This window comes from Sapajus apella, unplaced genomic scaffold (genome assembly GCF_009761245.1).
Source record: "Sapajus apella isolate SASKATOON/1434 unplaced genomic scaffold, GSC_monkey_1.0 scaffold21, whole genome shotgun sequence".
Taxonomy (NCBI): Eukaryota; Metazoa; Chordata; class Mammalia; order Primates; family Cebidae; genus Sapajus; species Sapajus apella.
In genome coordinates this window covers 14,586,296-14,601,233 of record NW_022436961.1, presented here as the reverse complement: position 1 = coordinate 14,601,233, position 14,938 = coordinate 14,586,296, and the positions used below count along the sequence as shown (strand labels likewise).

The 14,938-nt window shown below is 41.9% G+C and overlaps 1 long non-coding RNA gene across 1 annotated transcript; it reads left to right on the top strand.

Annotated features, from left to right (window-relative positions):
* Positions 1 to 43: 43 nt before the first annotated feature.
* Positions 44 to 3,568, top strand: LOC116558393. The gene is made up of 3 exons (XR_004271985.1): positions 44 to 280; positions 1,227 to 1,269; positions 3,328 to 3,568. It is a non-coding gene; the product is annotated as an uncharacterized LOC116558393 (long non-coding RNA).
* The last annotated feature ends 11,370 nt before the right edge of the window (positions 3,569 to 14,938 follow it).

Sequence of the window (14,938 nt, the reverse complement as noted above, 5' to 3'; positions counted from 1 at the left end):
GGGTGCGCCCAGGACTCCAGCCGCCGACCAATGGATGCGGGGCCGCGGCTCCCCGGAGCACTGCTCCGCCACGTGATCGGCAACGTGCCCGGAGTGATCGGGCTGCGGTCCAGGGTACCGGAAGGGGGTGGTGGGTCACCGTTTCATCAGAAGCCCGAGGACGGGCGCCAGGGGGCAGGGGCAACTTCCTATAGGAAAGCATCCCGTTAGAATGACAGGGCTGTTTGCAAAGGACTGACAGCCGTGGCACAGAGAGTCCCAGATATGGAGGGTTTCACAGGTAGGTGCACTTCAGAAGAAACGTCCTGACGTGAGTCTGTTATAATCACTACCTAAATCTACAGGGCCTCCGTGACACATATTATGCACCTTGAGGTCTATAGAAAATGATTTTAGAAAAAAAAGATAAAGAGTTTGAATCAGAGGCTCTTCTTTTTTTCAGTTTACATGTAACTTAATCTGAACTAGCCACTTTAGACATAAGGCTACCAGTTTTCTAATTTTAATGACCAGTAAAGTTTTAGGAAAAAAAATATTAGAAATTGATATAGGATTGCCAACTTTTTAAACTGCCAAGAAAGACATTAAAATAAACAAACCCTACCGTCTTCTATTACCATCCTTTTATTTTATTTATTTATTTGAGACAGAGTCTTGCTCTGTCGCCAGGCTGGAGTACAGTGGTGCAATCTCGGCTCACGGCAACCTCCGTCTCCTGGGTTCAAGAGATTCCTCCACCTCAGCCTTCCGAGTAGCTGGGACTACAGGCGCACGACACCATGCCCAGCTAATTTTTGTATTTTTAGTAGAGTCGGGGTTTCACCATATTGGCCAGAATGGTCTCGCTCTGTTCACCTTGTGACCTGCCCACCTCGGCCTGCCAAAGTGGTGGGATTACAGGTGTGAGCCGCCGCGCCTGGCCTTATTTTTATTTTTAAAAGTACTCTTTAATAGCAGTAACAACAAAATGCAGAAAGGATGTAAAGAAAGACCAGTCTTTCCCATTGGATATATTTAGCTTTCTGAAGACTGATTATGTTGAATATGGCAGTTGGGAAATTTACTATAAGGGATATAAGCTCGGCTTCCAGTTTTACTAGGATTGCAAGCCTAAAACACTAATCGGCGACAATAACCCAACACAAGCCTTTAGCTCTATAGAAAGCTTTCCTGGAGGGAGTCTTCCTGTCTGAAGGGTGATTATTAATCTTATTCCTTCTTTTCAGATGGGCAGATCTGATAAGGGACCACCTGTGAAATCATCTATTGGTAGGTGGTTAGCAAATAGGGTTTCTATGCAATATTCCCTCTGCCAACTTTAAATCTGCTCTTGTTAGGTGATGAGTAGGTTGAAGATTTTTAAGCCAAGTTCTGGCTAAGTTTCTCAAGTGTAGTGAGCATGCTGGAGGAGTGGGCAAAGATGAAGAGCCAACAGGTATTGCAAAAGGTATGCAGACAAAGAGTAATCCGAACCACACCAGGAAAGAGTTGGGACAAGTAAATACAGCTTTGTAGCATTAGGGTTTGGAAGCATTTTTCTTGCATGGATCTAGGAAACCATAGACAATAATTTCCCCTGTGGTTTAGATGACTATTTCAGACCAGGAGAGAGGGATTAAACTTAGTTGTGGCACACCACAGTCTTAGTAGGTAGGAGGGTGGCATCTGAGTTTGAAAAGAGCACAGTCTTTGCCATCAGGATAGAGTTGAGATGCAAGCTCAGAGGGTGGCTTCAGCAGGAGACACAGCAGTCCAGAGCCCCAGAACCTGAGAGCTGGACCCACCCTCAGACACGAACCTGGCTTACCTTCTCATTTTATGGCAACAAAAAGGGAAAGTGAAAATGGAAAATTTCAATGCTTAGTGCATCAGTCAATGCACACCAAGTTCCCTCTATTATATCTGGCATTGGGTTTTAGCTTTAATTTCATTTAATAAACCTCCCTCCCTAACCAAACCAAACCAAAACAGAAAACACTAAACCAGAAAACAGCAGTGGCTAAGCATAGCAAATTATTATTCATCCATAAACTGCTCTTTTTCATGGCTATTAGTGGTAGCACTGTCCATTGTCTTCCTTGCATTTAGGCTTATGTGTGTCTTCTTTGGTCCTCTCTTCATTCATTCATGTATTCACTTATTTATTCAACAACATATTACTAAGGAACCCCCTTAAGCCTGGATGCTGAACATGGAAAAAATAAGTGAAATATAATTTTACCCCTGAGAAGCTCATAGGCTAAAAAATATGGATTTGTAATAAATGTATGTTAAGGTAAGTCTCTGTATTAGGAGAGTTAAGAGGAAGACTCTGTGTGTTTAGCAGCAGAGTGGGTGGGGAAGAGGATGACCAGAGGATGATCCCAGAGATGAGACCACTGAGCAGGATCCTGGAAGAGTAGTTAGAGTTAAAGGGTCATGTCAGGGAGCATGGCAGGAATTGGCAAAGACACAGAATTTGTTAAGTACCCAAAGTATTTCCACTCTGCTGATTAAAAGTTAGGTCCTCTTTCTGGCTTAAATATTAAACAATGTTCCTTTATACTGGTGTTCACATCAGCTTTCTGCTCATCCAGAAAGTTTTAAAAAAGATTGCAAATGTTTTATCTCCTTCTCAACTTAATGTATTTCAAAAACAGCTCAGACCTAGTCCTATTCTTATCGGAGATTTTGGAAGAGAAATCTTTCTTCTTCTTTTTTTTTTTTTTTTTGTGTGTGTGTGACTTCTAACTTGCTTTTCTTTGAATGAAAATGATTGCAAAATTAATGTAAATAAAAATAACCAGCCTTGGGAGTCAGAGCTAAAGAAGAGAACATTCTTTTGCTTGATCAGAATAGTAAGTGAGAAAGATTGCTTCCAAACTGCCCAAGTCAATTTATATTTAGCCGAGTGGAGTTGTTTGCACCTGTCAGAGCTGCAGACGTGTTCTGGCGCATTATGTTACCTGGGGGCCCCTGCCCCTCTCTCAGATTTGACTGACATTGACTTGCAAGGTCATGTTTTATGGGGACAGGCAGATAAATTCTTCCAAAGGAACTCTATAAACCTCTGTCTGCAGATAAACAGACAGAGTCCTCGGTGTCCTTAGCATGTGAGAAGATCTTGAGTAGTTTACACTCCAAAGCTCCTAGAGCCCATTTGGGCATTTTTCTTACCGTTGAGGGCTTTTGAGTTCTTGAGTGAGGTTGATAAATGGATAACTTGTTTGAAAGATATGCGACTACAGAACTGCTTTTATTCTACAACTTCATACTTTGTGCAGTGCTTTGTGTGAGCCCGATGTATTTTCTTTAATTTGTGTTGTTTATTCTTTTTTACGTTTACAGTTGACTTGAACAATCTGGGGCTAGGGGCATGAACCCCCTGTGCAGTTGAAAATCAACATAGAATTTTGACTTGCCAAAAACTTCACTACAATAGCCTGCTGTCAACCTGAAGCCTTACCAATAACATCAGCAATTAACACATATTTTGTGTGCTATATGTATTCTATGCTGTAGTTTTACAATAAAGTAAGCTGGAGAAATGAAAATTTTAAGGAAATCATAAGGAAGAGAAAATATGTTGGCTAGGTATGGTGGCTCATGCCTGTAATCCCAGTACTTTGGGGGCCCAGGTGGGCAGATTTGATTGAACCCAAGAGTTCAAGACCAGCCTGGACAACATGGTGAAACCCTGTATCTACAAAAAGTAGCCAGGCATGGTGGCACGGACCTGTAATTCCAGCTACTCAGGAGGTTGAGGTAGGAGAATCATGTGGGCCTAGGAAGATCAAGGCTGCAGTGAGCCGTGATAGCACCATTGCACTTGAGCTTTGGTGACAGAGCAAGCCTCTGTCTCAAAAAAGAAAGAAGCAAAATATATTTAGTATTCATTAAGTGGAAGTGGACTGTCATAAAGGTCTTCATCTTGGTTGTCTTCATGTTGAGTAGGCTGAGAAGGAGAAGGAAGTGAAGGGGTTGGTTTCACTGTCTCACGAGTGTCAGAGGCAGAAGAAAATCCAAGTGTAAGTGGCCCTATGCGGTTCAAACCCATGTTGTTCAGAGGCCTACAATGTATTAGTATTAGACATTGTGGAAAATACAGAAAATACAGAAAAATATAAAGATGAAAATAGAATCAGTACTACCCAATGATGATAACTATCATAATTCACTATATTTTCTTTCAGTATTTATTCTTTGTATAAACATTATATTATCTGAATCATAGTGTGTGTGTGTATATGTATATAGTTTAATATCTTCATTTTTATTCATGACTGCTGCTTCTCATTTGGGTATATTAGTATTATAGTTTTCCTGACATATGCTTTTTAATGCCTGCATAATATTCTTTCACATAGAGAGATCATACTTTAACTATTTTCTTATTGTGGGACACTTAGATTTTTCTTCCCAAATGTTCTCTATTGTAAATATATTAGTTTGGTGCAAAAGTAATTGTGGTTTTTGCCATTAAAGGTAACGGCAAAAACCACAGTTAATTTTGCACCAACCTAATACTTCCATAAGCATCTTTATATTTAAATTTTGTCCGCATTCCTGGCTATTTCCTACAGCTCTATTTCCTACAGAGTATAGATATTCTTCAGGCTGGATTTTTATTGCCAAATTTGAATACTAACCTTTTAGAAAGGTTAGTATTGACCTTTCATTCTTGCTACTGGGGAAAACTAAGTTAAATAATCTCAATAAGGTCTTGGTTTCTGGACTTGGGGCAAATTATATCTCGTCTTGCAAAATAGCCATATGAGAATTTTTATGAATGAATCATTTACTGTATGCCTGGGTAAAAATAGCTGCACACCTTATCTAGTGCTTTAGCTTTGAATCTCAAAGTACACAGACAATTTGTGTTATGAATGAGGACTTCATAACCCATATTATTGACTTAAATAGTATTAAGTGGTGGCTGGTCAGGGAGAAGGTGGAGAGGCTAGAAACCAGGGAATACCACCTTGTCAAAGGCTTAAACACCATTAGGCAGAGCCAGTATATATTTATATTCTTTGCTTATTCATCCTCTGTTCATAAATTATATTTAAACATGTAACTCTATATACGTGTAACGCAAGGCATAGCAAAACTGCATGCGGAATTTCTTGACAAGTGGCATGCACTTTTGTGAGGAGAAAAATATGTCAAACTGCCTTTAGGACTGTAACCGACCACTTGGCTATTGCATGCTTTGTGCCTCAGGTCTGGGATGTTTCTCTTGCACGCCTCTGGAATCAAGTGACTCTGATACTGCAAGCACTTCAGAGTATGTATAAGCAATTTCATCCGGTTTCATCCTATATTTACAAAACTGCCTGGATCATACTTACAAACATGCAATGATATATATTTATATTAAGAAAACAACGACTCCCTTGAAAGATGAGGGAAAACAAACTAAGTATTTATGTGCAATAAGTCCTAAGTGTACACCACTATGTTTTCCATCAGTCTTTGATTTTCTGTCACTCCTCTTTTTCTTTGAAATTTACAGTCAGAAGTGAATTGACTTCATGGTTTTCCTCATGATTATTTGATATCCTCTGGAGAATTACAACTTAAAGACTTCATTCTTTCTTCTCAAAACTCATGTTAAAGATTTCGCCAAGCAGAGCCACAAGCTATTTTGGAGTTTCAAATGGAGCAGTTAAAACTAGGAGGTCACACACGTTGAGATTATTCCTTCAACCCCCGGCTTGTGTGCCTGAGGAGACACGCATCTCAGAGGGCAGAGGGGCAGCCGTTGCCTAATGAGGCGATTTCACCTACTGTATAATAAAATGCGGAGGACAATAGCGCATTTGTTATAAAGACTGCTTGAGTTTGTTATGCAGTTATTCTTCACCAAAAACAACAATGTGATAACTCACAATGCGAGTCTTACTTGGTAGATAGCCAGGACTATAAAATATACAAAGCCAGACTTTGCCATTATTTCCATCTGAACCTTAGAGATTGCTATAACCATATATTTAGCCTTAACAAAGGTATTTGGCACCATTCTCATTTTTTTTTCTGTTAATTCTTTGGTCACTTTCAAATGCAAAGTCCTCCAAAGTAGAGGGTCGTTTGTCTCTTATTTTACTCATGGCATTTTATTCCAAAAAGAAAAGTAAGTTATCCTTTCTTCCTTGAATTTAACCCTTATTCTTTTTTCTTTCCGCCTCCTTTTAAAATGTATTCCTGCCCGGCGCGGTGGCTCAACCCTGTAATCCCAGCACTTTGGGAGGCCGAGGCGGGCAGATCACGAGGTCAAGAGATCGAGACCATCCTGGTCAACATGGTGAAACCCCGTCTCTACTAAAAATACAAAACATTAGCTGGGCATGGTGGCGCGTGCCTGTAATCCCAGCTACTCAGGAGGCTGAGGCAGGAGAATTGCCTGAACCCAGGAGGCGGAGGTTGCAGTAAGCCGAGATCGCGCCATTGCACTCCAGCCTGGGTGACAAGAGTGAAACTCCGTCTCAAAAAAATAAAAAATAAATAAAATAAAATAAAACGTATTCCTCCTTAGTTTAAAAAATCTAGAAATTTTTCTCATAATTTTGCAAGACTAGTAAATAAACAATTCTCTTTGTCATTCTCCCCTCTTATAAATCAGCATTGGTTATCAACTTTTAGGAACAATCCCAAGACATAGTTTATGGAAAAAAAAAAAAAAAAAAAAAGGGACTGATTGCAAAATAAGTAAGGAAGTTTCTGGTTTAACTTCCTGCTGAAATTCCTAGGAAGAAAGACAAAAAGCTGAAGACTCACACGACCCTCATGCCTTAGCGATAATGGAGTATAGGGTAAGAGCTCGGTCACCTGGTGGTCTTGGATCAGCATGCTGACTCTGCCAAAATGAGCTATGGACCTTGGGGGAATTTACCTGCCAACTTTGCACCTCTGTTTCCCGATCTATAAAATGGGAAAACTAATGCCTGCTTGGTAGGGTTATTCTGAGGATTTCCTGGAACAATATTTATGTATAACCAGGATAACTTGCTCCATAAAACCTAAGTGTAAAAGTCACATTTCTTGATTATTTAAATACAGTGAAATCTGCAACTGAACCCTCCACCTACTAAGGCCAGCAAGAAGCTAAATGTCAAATGGTTTATGCAGCTCTTGGAACTGGGAACAGACCTTTTGTTCCTCGACTCTGTGGTCACAGCCCTTAGCACTGCTCCTTCTGCAGTCCAGCCTCTGTGCAGGTCAGGTGCTCACCACCCACTGAGGCTAGTGCTCAAGGCAGGCTTTGGTGATGATCACTTAGCTGGCCTGACATGAAACTCATGCACCCTCAGAGAGAAGCCTCTTCCAGAATATTGCACTCAGATGGGGTGTCCTACCACCTGCAGAAACTTCAGTCCCACAGCTCACAGACTCTAGGGATTCACTCCCTTTCTGGGCTGGATCTTTCTGTAAATCCACAGAAGTACCAGGCTGGAGCCCCTCCCACTTTGGGACAGTTCTGGCCTCTTCCTGGGAGGGTCCATAATTCCCAAACAAATGCTTTATGGAAGTAGTTTCTCCAGAGGCTCCTGGAACATGAAGGAGCTGTTAGTATCACTTTGGGGCTAAAAGAGCCAAGACCTTGGAAAACAAAGACCTACCTTTCCCTCCAGTGTAAGATGTTGGGGTATATGAGAATGAAACACAAATTTACATCCTGACACATCTGTAAACTATCAAGTGCATGGTAATTATTCCAAGGGCATCACCAGTTTGCTAAATACCCCCTCTGAAACAGTTTTACTACAGGAAACAAAAGAAAATTTTAAAAACATCTTGGATTGCAAGAACACATGGTCTGTGAATTATAGAAAACCACATACAGAGAAAAGATGAAAAGTTAAGAAGACAAGATACAAAGAGAGATGAGATAAGAATGGATGGCAAAAAAACAGAATCAAAGATTAAAATCACTCGTGGAGGTGGAAAGAAGCAAAACTGACAGTGTAGAAAATGGAAACATTGATTTGGAGGCAAACCTTGAGAGGTCTTTTAGGATATACAGGAAAAGAACCTAGAGTTAGACATGATAAGTCAAAATAAATGTTACTAAGAAAAGTGATAGATACTGATAAATAAAAAGAATGGGAATTCAGTTTAAGACTTATAGTGTTACTAATCAAAAACCAGAACTACAGAAATAAGTGATAATGACTTTGTTGAAGAAAACATTTCCAGGCTGGAAAAAGATTGGAGTGTATAGATTGGGCTCACAAATTCCAGGTAAAATCAATTTTAAAACACCCACACCTAGACACATATTGACAACAGATTTTAGTTCCAAAGACCAAAAAAAAAAAAAAAAAAAAAAAAAAGTGCTGCAAGTATTCAGACGGGAAATACCACCCCCAACCCCAAACAAGTTTTTGATGGAAGAACAAATACCAGACTGACTTCTGACTTCTGACCTCTCTGTACTACTACATTCAGAAAACAATGGAGAGGCCCCTAAAAGCATTTTATATTGAGCCAAGTTGACTTTCATGTGTAAATGACCTTGCTTCCTAATACTCCCTAGTTTTATTACCATAATATAGCAATGAGAATGATTAGTACTCAAAAGAGTGGGTATTGTATGTTATCCACCACGGTAATTTAGTTTCTTGATGAGATTCTAAAGTTATATGTAAATGCCAATTTTATGCTTCACCATCTCTCTCTCTGTGTTTTAAGTCTGGTTTTAATGATCCTCTAATCTGGCAGTGATAGTGTTATTTGCTGTTGAGAAAAGAGATCTCTCTCTCCCAATGACATCTTTAACCTCATCTCTCCCACTCCAAGGGTGGTCCTATTGTTTGCGTTACCACTGGGAATTTCTACTTTGTGGGCGTAGTGTTTGCTTAGGTGGAAAAGCTCCACATAGCAAGTCTTTGTCCCTTAATTTTACTCCAAATGCTAAGACTTTGATTTATGAATCATCTTGAAAAACCAGGGATTATTAGAGTTTAAAGGACTCTTCTGGGTAGCATCCTTAGTTTACAGGTGATAAAACAGACCCAGAAAAGAGCCATCGCTTGTTTAGAGTCACAGATTCAGATACCATTTGTGTTAGGGCCAGCTAGGCTCCTGGTTTTTCTGCATCCCTCACCAGGCTGACACTGATGGACAAGGTCTATTGGCAGGCCCAAGTGATCCCATCTTCACCATGATGAAGAATTTTGTGAGTGCTAGGGTCCAAAGCCTGTGGAATGGCCAAAGGCAAGCTAATGCCCCATAATAAAAAAGTCAGTGAATTTCCAACAATAAGCAGAGGCACACCAACATGGCACCTTGGAGCCACTGAAAACTCAAGGTATTCATTATAGAACAGTCCAAGGATCCAGAAGACATGCTCTAGCCAGTGTTTCAAAGTTCTTAGAAGTTTTGAATTTTGCCAGGGGCATAGTAACTCACCCCTGTCATCCCACCTACTCAAGAGGCTGAGGAGTTCAAGACCAGCCTGGGAAGTATAGTGAAATCCTGCCAAAAAAAAAAAAAGAAAAGTTTGACTTTTGAGGGCTCTAGTAACAAAACGTCCTTTCTAAGCAAGCAGACTTGGCTCATGACACCTGACATCCTTTCATCAAACACTGGTTCAGATACAAGGGGCAAGATCATCTCCTGCATTTGTAGATTTCGTAGCTTCTCTTCTTAGGTGAGCCATAACTCTCTAGGTTGCAAAAGAGAGGAGCCCTGCTCTAACTAACAAACCAAAAGAAGAAATGAACTGGTTCATAAGCACATACCAGGAAGGCAGGGGCAGAATTGGGCCAAGAATTAACTTCTTCACATCGCAGGGAACATGGCTGCTCATGTCTCTTGGCCAACATCAAACCCACTTAAAGAGCAGAGAGGAAAGAGGGCATCTTCTACCTGTTGTAAGTGTACAAAATTCCCAGGGGGGGACACTGGTGGCTGCATAACTGTGGCCAGAGGGATGACCCAGCCTGGTTCCATGCTCACCACTCTGCTGAGGAGCATTTTCTGTCACTAAATTTAAAAAAATGGGGAGGAAATGGGCACAGGGCAGATCTAAACAATAGCCACTACATTATCGGTAGCAAGTGTTGGTTAGTACGGAGTTTATTTTCCACCTGCTGTTATCGCCAAATATCTTGTGTTTCCAGGAAAGGAGAAAAGAAGTGAATAATTCCCCTACATTGCCTTCACCTTGGTCGTAACCAAGCCCACTTCTGGAAGATACAGGACACTCTCCAGCCTGCCTCCTGCTCAGGAAAGACTATAGAGAGCATGAGGGCTTAGGAACCTGCATGTGTAAGCAGGTGTCCACTGTGCTTTGTGGAGACTTTCTCCTCTGTCTTGGAGCCGCTTTGTACTAGTCCGTTTTCATTCTGTTGATAAAAACCTACCAGAGACTGGGTAATTTATAAAGAAAAAGAAGTTTAATGGACTCACAGCACAGTTTTATGTGGCTGGGGCAGCCTCGCCATCATGGTGGAAGGGGGAAGACACGTCTTACATGGCAGCAGATGAGAAAGAATGAGAGTCAAGCAAAAGGGGAAGCTCCTTATAAAAACATGAGATGTTGTGAGACTTATGCGTCACCACGAGAATGGTATGGGGGAAACCAGCCCCGTGATTGAATTATCTCCCACCAGGTCCCTCCCACAACACCTGGGGATTATGGGAGCTACAATTCAAGATGAGATTTAGATGGGGACACAGCCAAAACATATTACCTTTCCAGGGGTCTTGGTGGTCTCTCTCCCTTCCCTTGGATAAGATAGTCAGCAGTAGGGAGGGCAGGATGGTGTGTTCAGGGCTTAAGAAACAAGTTCACTTGGTACCAGGTGAGAAACAAGCTCATTGTGGGGTCTTTACCAGTGAGGAGACACTCAAGTAAGTCTCCAAGATGATGCCTCATGCTCTATTGGGCAGGCAGTGGGAATGTGTCAGCCTTGGAAGGTGTGGCTATGAGCAGCGTCAGCAAACCCGGTGAGACCTTGTCCCTGTCATCGACAAACTAGCTGGTGCATTTTGAGCAAAGCAGGAGCCATGACCTCCACAGGTGAAAGCCCTCTGGTCAGCTCATTACTATTTTTTTATGTGTCACAGCCTCAATCTAAACAGTAAGGACTATTACTTTTTTTGAGCATTCATGGTGCCCAGACACGTTACATACTTGGTACCAATATCCTGAAAATTTGATATTTTTGTTTAAACCCCTTTCATAGGTAAGAAAAGTGAAACTCAGAGATGTTCAGTAACTCCTCTAAGATCACGCAGCAGTGAGTAGCAGAGTCTTGATTCAAAGTAAGATTTGACCCCAAAGTCCAGGCTGTTTCCACCACACTAGGCTGCAGCTCTCAGCGAGCAGATGAAAGAGAGTGATGGTCTCACTTTGGGGACACCTTGTCTTTCCTCCTCAGTCTGCTAGGTTGAATTCTAGGGCCTCCACTGGGCCTCAGCAGAATAAATTTGGGGTTTTGCAAACATAGCCCTTAATTCAATTTGACTGCTAGGACAACCACCTCATTCACAAGCAGGATGTAATGAGAGGATGATTAAATTACTCGTGGTGGCTACGGCTCTGGCTGGAGGAGGGGAGGTTTACAGCCTCCCTGGATGGCTGCCTCAGAGCAGGCGGGAAGGAAGTCTGGGGAGGCGGAGAGAGAAACCATGAGAGGGGACACTTGGGGAGGCAGGTTTCTTTTTTTTCTTTTTTTTTTTCCCATTTATTTATTTTATTGTATTTTAGGTTTTGGGGTACATGTGAAGAACATGCAAAATTGTTGCTTAGGAACACATGTGGCAGTGTGATTTGCTGTCTTCCTCCCCATCACCTACATCCGGCATTTCTCCCCTTGCTATCTCTCCCCAGCTTCCCACCCCCCACCGTCCCTCCCCTATTTCCCCCCAACTGACCCCAGTGTGTAGTGCTCCCCTCAGAGCAGAAGATCAAAGACCACATGTTCTCACTCATAGGGGAGGCAGGTTTCTAAGGTTTGTGCGGGGTGCAAGGGAAAGGCCACACAATGGATGAACACATGCCAAATATCTCTGTTTCCAGGAGGAAGCCACACATGGAAAAAAATTCTACCCTAAATCATTCTCAAGTACACCCACGTCCTGAAACAGCATGAAAAAGAAATTAACAAATAGCCTGCTATAAAAACAGTGGAGGTGGGAAATTCTATAGTAAACCGGAAAGGAATTCATCTTATTCAAACCTGCTTTGAGGAGATTGTCTAGGGTGGGTGAATACTTTGAGGCCAGGGCAGCTAGACATCACTGGCATCTCTGCCTTTGTCACATCTAGGGGCTGCAAGCTGCAATGTGCAGAGTGTGTCACACTTGGGCCCATGGTTAGTGGGAGTCAGGAGCGGAGTGGAGGCTCTTGGGTGGCTGAGCCCTGTCTCCTCATCTGCAGCCTCCCTTCATGGCCCCCAGCCAGGACTGGCACTTGTCACACAGCATGTGAAGCAAGTGACTCTTGCAAGAAGAAAGTGTGATCAGGAGTGGGGCACAGTTTGCAGCTGGTCATCTTGTGTGTGAATCCTATGTCCCACTGACCTTTGTGCCTTGAGAACTTCCTGGATCTCAAAATATAGAGTATTTCCTCCGGGGGATCATACCAGCCTCAAAGACATCTTGCCAAAACAAAAATTAACTTTAATTTGAATTTACACTAATTTAAAACATGAATATGTGTCATCTGGCATTTTTATAAATAAGATGATATGTTGCCGAAACGAGTAATGAAACTGTCAAGGCTTCCCAGATCACTGGAAGGTCATGAGTTTAGGGTTCTACAGGGACTGTGGGGAAACCTCCATTGGGACAAATGTTCCTAGTGCTTTTGTGGCCACTTCCAGCTACAGAACAAGGATGCAGAAGACTCTACACTTGTGCCACTCACTAGCAGGGATGCCCACCTATTCTTCTCCCAGGGGAGGCAGGACATGGGCTGTGACCACCTTCCTTGCAGTGCACAGGGGCCTCAAGATTTCCTAACTCTCTCTGTTTGGCAAATTATTTAAAGACCTTTATAAATGTATTTAATACCTATTTGGTTAAACAACACTTTTGATTAAGAAATGACCAATATTGGAAACAGGAAAAGCCAGGAAAATTATTTTATCTCTAGAAAAACATTAGAGGAAAGATACGATTATGTAAAGAAACAAGGAAAAATAAGAAATAAGCCAGGTAAGCTATTGTTTCCAAAATTGCTTAGATAGAATACTAGTCCTGAGAGAAGTTCATCACAAAAAGTATTCTGGGATCAAAACCAGGTTCACTCTATTGTTGATGGGCATTTGGGTTGATTCGATGTCCTTGCTATTATAAATAGTGCTGCAATGAACATATGTGTGCATGTATCTTTTAAATAGAATGATTTATGTTCCTTTGGATATATACCCAGTAATGGGATTGCAGGGTCAAATGGTGTTTCTGGTTCTAGGTCTTTGGTACATATATACCATGGAATACTATGCAGCCATTAAAAGAAATGAGATCATGTTCTTTGCAGGCACATGGATGAAGCTGGAAGCCACTATCCTCACCAAACTAATGCAAAAACAGAAAACAAAAACCACTTATAAGTGGGCGCTGAACAGTGAGAACATATGGACACGGGAAGGGGAACAACATGCACTAGATCCTGTCAGAGGATGCGGTGGGGAGGGAGAGTATTAGGGAAAATAGCTAATGCCTGCTGGGCTTAATAACTACGTGATGAGTGAATAGGTGCAGGAAATCACCACGGCACATGTTTACCCATGTTACAAACCTGCATGTCCTGCACATGTACCTAAGAACTAAAAATTAAAATTAAAAAAAAAAAAGCTCAGAGGAATCCTGCATTATGAGGCTCTAGCTAGCTTTAGTTAACCTGGCACTTCACAAACTGACCCAAGAACTCATGGTTCTTGCAACACTGCATTTTACCGTATGAAAAGGTAGGACAGACATCTGAATGAACACAGGTGAATGTCTTCTTTCCATTTGGGCTGCTATAACAAAATACCATATACAGAGTGGCTTATAAATAACACACACATTTATAGCTCACAGTTCTGGAGGGTGGAAAGTCCAAGATCGAGATGCGAGTAGATTTGGTGTCTGGTGAAGCTTCCCTTCCTCATGGACAGTGTCATCTTACTGTGTCCTCATGTGGTTGAAGGGGCAAAGGAGCTCTCTGGCCTCTTTTATATGGACACTGATCTCGTTCATGAGGGTTCTGCCCTCCATAACCTAATCACCACCTCTTGGCTCTAACTCCTGACACCATCACCTTGGGAGTTAGGACTTCCACATACGAATTTTGGGGTCATGCTAACATTCAGACCATAGCAGTAAGCATGAATGAAATTTTAGGAAGGAAAGTCCAACGGAATTGGGAAATGCATTATGCATGATTCAACTCTGTGCACTCTTAGGCCTCGAGAGAACAAGGAGGGAAACAGCTCCAACATATTATGTGCTGAGCACTTTTTCCTATAGCAGGACAGGGAGAAGGATGCCTTCTTCCACCCAAGCACTGAACCAAACCACAGTAGAAGAAACAGAACCAAATGAGAGATTCAACTGACTAGTTTAAGGCTTATCAGTAAGGAACAAAGACACCAAAATAGTCCATCCTTGCATAAACACAGACACAGAGATGACGCACAAGTGCGTCACTTATACCAGCACAGGTGCTCGCAAGAAACCCAATGCAGATGTTACAGGGAAAACTCTTTTAAAAATAGAGGATTTTCATCTTTCTAGCATCCACATTTATTCACTCATTCATTCAACGCAATTTATATGCCTGATGCTTGGTCAGGGCTGAGGACGTGGAGTGGACAAGTCAGGATTGCTGCAGTGATGTGTGCTCACCCTTGGACAGAGGAGTGACGGTCAATGAATCACTACAGGCCCATATGTCAGGTTCTTTAATAGTAATGGGGACTGGAACTACTGGATGGAACCCAAAATGCAGTCACCCAAATGT